The sequence below is a fragment of the Eubalaena glacialis genome, chromosome X (genome assembly GCF_028564815.1).
Source record: "Eubalaena glacialis isolate mEubGla1 chromosome X, mEubGla1.1.hap2.+ XY, whole genome shotgun sequence".
Lineage (NCBI taxonomy): Eukaryota > Metazoa > Chordata > Mammalia > Artiodactyla > Balaenidae > Eubalaena > Eubalaena glacialis.
Window position 1 is genome coordinate 67,881,318 of NC_083736.1, and position 9,486 is coordinate 67,890,803.

A 9,486-nucleotide genomic window follows, 5' to 3' on the forward strand; every position below is an offset into this window, starting at 1 on the left:
TATTTCCATTTCTCTAGGAGCTGGATCAAAAAGGATCTTGCTGTGATTTATGTCATAGAGTGTTCTGCCTATGTTTTCCTCTAAGAGTTTGATAGTGTCTGGCCTTACATTTAGGTCTTTAATCCATTTTGAGTTTATTTTTGTGTATGGTGTTAGGGAGTGTTCTAATTTCATACTTTTACATGTACCTGTCCAGTTTTCCCAGCACCACTTATTGAAGAGGCTGTCTTTTCTCCACTGTATATTCTTGCCTCCTTTATCAAAGATAAGGTGACCATATGTGCGTGGCTTTACCTCTGGGCTTTCTATCCTGTTCCATTGATCTATATTTCTGTTTTTGTGCCAGTACCGTACTGTCTTTTTTTTTTTTTATAGCTAGGAGTTTTTTTGTTTGTTTGTTTGTTTTTTATTTATGGCTGTGTTGGGTCTTCGTTTCTGTGCGAGGGCCTTCTCCAGTTGTGGCAGGCGGAGGCCACTCTTCATCGCAGTGCGCGGGCCTCTCACTATCGCGGCCTCCCTTGTTGTGGAGCACAGGCTCCAGACGCGCAGGCTCAGTAATTGTGGCTCATGGGCCCAGCCGCTCCGCGGCATGTGGGATCCTCCCAGACCAGGGCTTGAACCCATGTCCCCTGCATTGGCAGGCAGATTCTCAACCGCTGCGCCACCAGGGAAGCCCACCGTACTGTCTTGATTGCTGTAGCTTTGTAGTATAGTCTGAAGTCAGGGAGCTTGATTCCTCCAGCTCCATTTTTTCGTTCTCAAGATTGCTTTGGCTATTCAGGGTCTTTTGTGTTTCCATACAATTTGTGAAATTTTTTGTTCTAGTTCTGTGAAAAATGCCAGTGGTAGTTTGATAGGGATTGCATTGAATCTGTAGATTGCTTTGGGTAGTAGAGTCATTTTCACAATGTTGATTCTTCCAATCCAAGAACATGGTATATCTCTCCATCTATTTGTATCATCTTTAATTTCTTTCATCAGTGTCTTATAATTTTCTGCATACAGGTCTTTTGTCTCCTTAGGTAGGTTTATTCCTAGATATTTTATTCTTTTTGTTGCAATGGTAAATGGGAGTGTGTTCTTAATTTCACTTTCAGATTTTTTATCATTAGTGTATAGGAATGCAAGAGATTTCTGTGCATGAATTTTGTATCCTGCTACTTTACCAAATTCATTGATTAGCTCTAGTAGTTTTCTGGTAGCATCTTTAGGATTCTCTATGTATAGTATCATGTCATCTGCAAACAGTGACAGCTTTACTTCTTCTTTTCTGATTTGGATTCCTTTTATTTCTTTTTCTTCTCTGAATGCTGTGGCTAAAACTTCCAAATCTATGTTGAATAATAGTGGTGAGAGTGAGCAACCTTGTCTTGTTCCTGATCTTAGTGGAAATGGTTTCAGTTTTTCACCATTGAGGACCATTATTTCTTTAAATATGTTTTTTGCCCCCTTCCTCCCCCCCTTCCTTTGGAACTCACATAAAGTGAATATTGTTTCTTTTGATGATGTTCCATAGTTCATATAGGCTTTCTTTAATCTTCCATTCTTATTTCTTTTTTTCTCCTTTACTGGGTAATATCAAGAGATTTGTCTTCAAGTTTGCTGATTCTTTCTTCTGCTTGATTGAGCCTACTGTCAAGCTCTCTACTGTATTTTTTATTTCATTTATTGTATTCTTCAGCTCCAGCATTTCTGTTTATTTTAAATTATTTCTTTTTATTGATATTCTCATGTTAGTTCATGCATTATTTTTCTTGAGTTCATTGAGTTGTCCATCTGTGTTTTGTTTAATCTCACTGAGCTTCCTTAAAGGATGCAGAGCAGCAGCAGTATGGCCCCTGTGATGGAGTGTCAACACCCTGACTCAGGACACAGGGGATGGGGCAGAAGGCAACAGAAGTTCTCCCTGGTGATGGCAAGTGAATGCCATGACTTAGAACTCAGATAGTGGAGCACAGAGCAGTTATTCCTGTTGATGATGGGTCAAAGCTTTGAGTTGTGATCCAGGAGTTGGGGACAGAGCATTGGTAACTCCAGTCTTGTAGATGGTGAGGCTCTATGGCATGCCAGTTACAGAGAGTGGGACAGAGCAGTGAATGGGGCCCCTGGGGGCAGGTCTTAACTCAGCAAGAGCTCCAGCCTTAGGGAGAAGATGCAGCAGAGGGGACTTTGGGCAGCTCTGTCAGCTGGGTTCAGCATTGGTGAAGACTGTGGGGGCCTCAGTTAGCAAATGCTGCAATGTCCAGAGTGGTAACTAGACTTGCTGTGTTTCTCCTGCTGTCCTTTTACCCATGGGGTGAAATCCCTCTGAAGGGATCCCTCTTGGCACCAAGCTGCTCTAGACTCAGGGATGGGGGTATGCAGGTAAAATGCTTCCTATGTTTCTTCATGTGGCCAGCCTCGGTTTTTATGCTCCACAGAGTTTCTGCTCTGTAGTCCAGAACTTTCACAGAGTATTTTCATTGGTTTGTACTTGTTTATTTTTTGTTGTTTTTGTGGGGAGACAAGCATTGGGACCTCCTAGCCCATGCTTTTGCTGATGTCACCTGACCCATTTTCTAATTGAATTGCTTTATACTGTTGAGTTTTGAGAGTTTGTTATACATTCTACATATGTTCTAGTATTTTTTCTGCTCCAGTCCCTATCTCCATTCTTTCTGGTACTCCAATTACATACATTTTGGTGCATTTAATTGTGTCCCACATTTTTGTGAGGCTCTGCTTATTTCCCTTCATTATTTGTTCTTTTATTCCACAATTTTTATTAATCATTCTCCAAGTTAATAATTCTTTCATCTTCCAGCTTTAATCTACTGTTGCTCCTCTTTAGTGATACTCTATATTTGATGAGACATGTCTATCATATGTTTCTTTACTTCCTTAAGCATAGTTCCATATATATGTATATATAATGTATATTTATAATAACTACTTTGATATGTTGATCTGCTAAGTCTGACACCTGGGCCTTCTCAAACCAATTTCTGTGGCACACTCTCTTTCTTGTTCATGTGGCTGATTTTCCTGTTTCTTTGCATGTCTCAATTTTTTTCTTGAAAACTGTATATTTTAGAGTATATATTGTAGCAATTCTGAATAGGACTTATTGTGTGTGATTTATTTGTTTAGTGGCATGCTTGGACTATTTCTTCAAAATTTATTTCCCCTGCAGTGTGCACCCTCTGGTGTCACTCTTTAGAGGATGTAGCCTTGGGCAAATAGACAGTCACCCTCGTATAATGATAGTTTTAGCAGCACTGTTTTTTACCATCTTTTTACCTGATTTTTCTGTATGCCCTCTCTGTCTCTCTTGATATCACACCTAGCTGTTAGGTTTCAATAATTGCTGCCTGATTGCTTTATTAGTTTTTACAATACCCTGGGGAAATAATTGCTTGTCAGTCTGACCCAATTAAATTTTGGCCCCTTTGTAGGGATAGACTTTTTTTTTTTTTTTTTACTTCTGTGCCTTTATTTTTTTTTAATTAATTAATTTATTTGGTTGCACTGGGTCTTAGTTGTGGCAGGCAGGCTCCTTCGTTGCAGCTTGCAGGCTCCTTAGTTGTGGCTCACCGGCTCCTTAGTTACAGCACATGGGCTCCTTAGTGGCAGCAGATGGGCTCCTTAGTTGAGGCTCCAGGGCTCCTTAGTTGCAGCTCGCCAGCTCATTAGTTGTGGCATATGGGGTCCTTAGTTGCAGTATGTGGGCTCCCCAGTTGTGGCATGTGAAGTCTTAGTTGTGGCATGCATGTGGGATCTAGTTCCCTGACCAGGGATCAAACCCAGGCCCCCTGCATTGGGAGCACAGAGTCTTATCCACTGCACCACCAGAGAAGTCCCTATGCCTTTTTTTTTTTATTTAAGTATAGTTGACTTATAGTATTTTATTAGTTTCAGGTGTACAACATAGTGATTCAAAATTTTTATAGATTATACTCCATTTCAAGTTATTATAAAATATTGGCTATATACCCTGTGCTGAACAGTATACCCTTGTAGCTTAATTTATTTTATACATTGTAGTTTGTACCTCTTAACCCTCTGCCCCTATCTTGCCCCTCCCCCCTTTCGAATCCCACTGGTAACCACTAGTTTTTCTGTATATCTGTGAGCCTATTTCTGTTTTGTATACTTATTCATTTATTTTATTTTTTAGATTCCACATATAAGTGGTAATATACAGTATTGTCTTTCTCTGTCTGATTTATGTCACTAAGCATAATTCCCTCCAGGTCCATCCATGTTTTTGCAAATGGCAAAATTTCATTCTTTTTTTTACAGCTGAGTAGTATTCCATTGTATATATATACCACAACTTTTTTATCCATTTATCTGTTGATGAACACTTAGGTTACTTCCATATGTGAACACTGGGGTGTAGATATCTTTTCTGGTTAGTGTTTTTATTTTCTTTGGATATATACCCAGGAGTGGAATTGCTGGATCATATGGTTGTTCTATTTTAGTTTTTTGAGTAACCTCCGTACTCTTTTCCACCGTGGCTGTACCAATTTACATTCCGACCAACAGTGTGCAAGGGTTTCCTTTTCTTCACATCCTCACCAACATTTGTTATTTGTGGTCTTTTTGATGATAGCCATTCTGACAGGGGTGAGGTGATATCTCACGGTGGTTTTGATTTGCATTTCTTTGATGATTAGTGATTTTGAGCATCTTTTCATGTGCCTGTTGGCCATATGTATGTCTTCTTTGGAAAAATGGCTATTCAGGTCTTCTGCCCACTTTTTTTTTTTCTGCCCACTTTTAAAGTGGGTTGTTTGTGTTTTTTAAAATATTGTGTTGTATGAACTGTTTATATATTTTAGATATTAACCCCTTATTGGTCATATCATCTGCAAATATTTTTCTCCTACTCAGTGGGTTGTATTTTTGTTTTGTCCATCATTTCCTTTGATGTGCAAAAGTTTTTAAGTTTAATTAGGTCCCATTTGTTTATTTTGGTGTAGAGATAGTCTTTGATGCCAGTTTGTAGGATTTTTTTTTTTTTGAGCCCAGGAGAACTCTTCATAGTTGTCTCTTTCCTTGATACTGCCTGTTGAAATTTTGGCGGGTCAGTGGTTTAGCTTGTTGCTCTCATAGAGCTATCACCCTCCTCTGAATTGCTTATTACCAAAATCTCCATTGCTTCCAACAGTGCCCTTAAGCTTAAACTCCCCCTCCCACCCCATCTCTGTTCCAAATAAAGTTTATTCCTCTGAGGACAAATATGGAGTTCTCTGTTCTTATGGTCTGCCTCTCCTCCTGTAAAAACCTTTAAGCCACTGCTCCAGAATTAGAGATAGAGACAGTTGCCTGCTTTATGTAAAGTGACATCACTGCTTTACCTATGGGGTAGTGGGTGGGAGTGGTTTTCTCTGGTCTTCTCAGTTTGCCTCTCTCTCCTATAAGCCCTACATTCTCCCTCTTCCACCCTGTAAGCTAAGTGTGAAGAGCATAATCTGGGCATGCTTTTTTTGTCCTGATGTGCTTGGGGTAGAACTACCACCTATGATGGAAGTGGTATATAGTATATAGGTATATAGTAAGGAAGCCTGATACCTCTCAGCCAGTCTTCCATGGAAAAGTGCTTCTGTAATGCAGACCTGACTGGGATGAGAAATGCTGGAGACCTATCCCTCCTGGGAAGCTACCACATATGGAAATTGCCTCAAGGACATACAGCAAATGGGGATACATTTATTAAAGAAACTATTCTAAATCTCAGTTCAAAAATCAAAATCCATGACATTTTATCCCTGCTTGTTTTAATTTTCATCAGTTATGGTTTTATTACTAGTGGGAGGGTCCTTAGGGTGCTTCTCACTGCCATTCCAGAAAGGCTTTTATGTAATTGATTTGTGTTTGTTGATTTTGTATCCTGAAACCTTTCTGAATTCACTCATTGGTATTAGAAAAATTTTTTTGTAAGTTCCACCATGTCCTCTGCAGGGGTGACAGCAGACATCCTTGTCTCAAAAAGAAGACTAGGGATAAAGAATTTAATCTTTCAGTATTAAGTAGGAAGTTAGCTATAGGTTTTTATAGGTGTCCTTTATCAAGTTGAGGAAGTTCCCCTCTATTCCTATTTTTTGAGTGTTAATATTTATTAGTGGACATTAGATTTTTCAAATGCTTTTACTACATCAATTGATATGATCATGTGACTTTTCATCATTAGACAGCTAATATGATGTATTACATTATTGATTTTCCAATATTGAATGAGCCTTGCATCCCTAGATTAAACCCCATTTAGTCATGTTGTGGATTTCCTTTTATATATTGCTGGATTTTATTTGCTAATATTGTAAAATATTTTGCATCACTATTCTTGAGGCATATTGGTCTGTAGTTTTCTTTTTCTGTACTATCCTTGGCTGTTTTTGTTATTGGAGTAATATTGGATACATAGAATAAACATCTAGCCTCCATAGTATCTGATAAGGACTGTGATGTCATTTAAAATTTTCCTCTGTAGGTAATGTGTCATTTCTCTCTCGCCACTTTCAAGATTTTTAAAAAATTATTTGTTTTCAATGTTTCACTATGGTGTATCTTGACCTGGGTTTCTTTGGGATTCTACTATTTGGGATTTTCTATGCTCCTTAAATACATAGGCTCATGTAGGTTTTCAAATTAGAGAAAATTTCCACCATTATTTCTTTTTTTTTTTTAATTTTTAAAATTTATTTGTTTATTTATGTATGGCTGTGTTGGGTCTTCGTTTCTGTGCGAGAGCTTTCTCTAGTTGTGGCAAGTGGGGGCCACTCTTCATCGCAGTGCGCGGGCCTCTCACTATCGCGGCCTCGCTTGTTGCGGAGCACAGGCTCCAGATGCGCAGGCTCAGTAATTGTGGCTCACGGGCCTAGTTGCTCCGCGGCATGTGGGATCTTCCCAGACCAGGGCGCGAACCCGTGTCCCCTGCATTGGCAGGCAGATTCTCAACCACTGCACCACCAGGGAAGCCCCCCACCATTATTTCCTTAAATACATTTTTAGCCCCACACTCTCTCCTCTCCCTCTGAGGCTCTGATTATGTGAAGATTAGAGCTTTCCTTATAGTCAAACAGGTCCCCGAGGCTCTAAACATTTTTCAGTCCTTTTTTCTCTCTGGTGTTAAGTTCAGGTATTTAAAAAAAAATTAATGTACTTTCTTATTTAGATCAGTTTTAGATTTAGAGAAAAAATGGAACAGAAAGTGCAGAGTTCGCATATACCCCCTCTCCATGCATAGTTTCCTCTATTATTAACATTATGCATCAATGTCATTCCTTGTTACAATTGATGAATCATTGTTAATATATTTTTATCAGCTAGAGTCTGGTTTACTTTAGGTTTCACTCTTTGTGCTGTACAGTTTTATAGGTTTTGGCAAATGCATGATGCCATGTATCCACTATTACAATACCATACAGAATAGATTCATTGCCCTAAAAATCCCCTGTGCTCCACCTATTTATCCCTCCCTCTCTCCACCCAAACCCCTAAGACCACCAATATTTTTACTGTTTCTATAAATTTGCCTTTTCCAGAATGTCATACAGTCAGAATTACACAGCATATAATTTTTAAAGACTAGCTTCTCTCACTTAGCAGTATGTATTTAGGGTTCCTTCGTGTCTTTTCATAGCTTGACAACTAATTTCTTAATTTTCAATGACTTATTGAAGTGACATTAACATAACATAAAATTACCCATTTTAAAATGAGCAATTCAGTGGCATTTAGTACATTTAGTGTTCTGGGAACCCCCCAATTCTATCTACAGTAATTCCAAAACATTTCCATCACTCCAAGGTAAAAAACCTCACCAGTTAAAACAGTTTCTCCCCATTTGTGCTTTTGCCCAGCCTTTGGCATGTACCAATCTGTGTTCTGTCTCTATAAACTTATGGTTTATCCATATTATAGTATGTATTAGTACTTCATCCCTTTTTTATTGATGGATAATATTCCATTAGATATATATACCACAGTTTGCTTATTCATTCATCCATTGATGGACGTAATGTGAATGGTGCCGCTATGAACATACATGTATATGTATTTATTTGAGTGTGGTTTCTCATTTATTTTGGGTATATACATAGAAGTGGAATTACAGGGTCATATGGTAATTTCATGTTTAACTTTCTGAGGAACTGCCAAATCTTTTTTCCAGAGTGGCTGAGCCATTTTACATTCCCACCAGCAATGCACAAGAGTTCCAATTTCTTTTTCTTTATTGAGACATAATTGACATATAAAATTATATTAGTTTCAGGTGTACAACATAATGATTTGATATTTGTATATATTGTGAAATGATCACCACAGTAAGTCTACTTAACATCCATAACCACACAGTTACAATTTTTTTCTTGTGATGAGAACTTTTAAGTTCTATGCTCTTCACAACTTTCAAATATATAATACATTATTATTAATTATAGTCACCATACTGTACATGACATCCCCATGACTTATTTATTTTTTAACTGGAAGTTTGTACCTTTTGTCTACCTTCATGCATTTTGCCCATTCCCCACCCCTGCCTCTGGCAACAATTTTTCTGTGTTTATTAGCTTGTGCTTTTGTTTTTGATTTAGATTCTGCATGTATATGAGATCATATGGTATTTGTCTTTCTTTGGCTGATTTATTTCGCTTAGCATAATGCCCTCAAGGTCCATCCATATTGTCACAAATGGCAAGATTTCATTCTTTTTTTATGACTTTATATATATATATGTGTGTGTATATATATGTGTATATATATGTATATATACACACATACATACACACACATTTTCTTTATTCATTAATCCACTGATGGGCACTTAGGTTGTTTCCATGTCTTGGCTATGTAAATAATGCTGCAATTAATATGGTGCACATATATTTCTGATTTAGTGTTTTCATTTCCTTTGGATAAATACCCAGAAGTAGAATTGCTGGATCATATAGAAGTTCTATGTTTAAATTTTTGAGGAACCTTCATACCATTTCCATAGTGGCTGCACCAATTTATGTTCCCACCAACAGTGCACAAGTGTTAGCTGTTCTCCACATCCTTGCCAACACTTTTTATTTGTCTTTTTCATAATAGCCATTCTAACAGGAGTGGAGTTATATTTCCTTATGTTTTTAATTTTTTTTTATTGAGATATAAATAATATGACATTATGTTAGTCTCGTGTACAGTGTAATGATTCTATATTTGTATATATTGTGAAATGATCACCACAGTCCAGTTAACATTCATCACAGTTGTGGTTTTGATTTGCATTTCCCTGATGATTAATGATTTTGAGCACTTTTTCATGTACCTGTTGGCCATCTGTATGTCTTCTTTGGAAAAATGTCTATTCAGACCCTTTGCCCATTTTTTAATCAGATTGCTTTTGTTGTTGTTGTTGTTATTCAGTTGTATGAGTTCTTTATATATTTTGGATGTTAACCCCTTGTCAGATATAGGATTTGCAAATATATTCTCCTGTTCCATAGG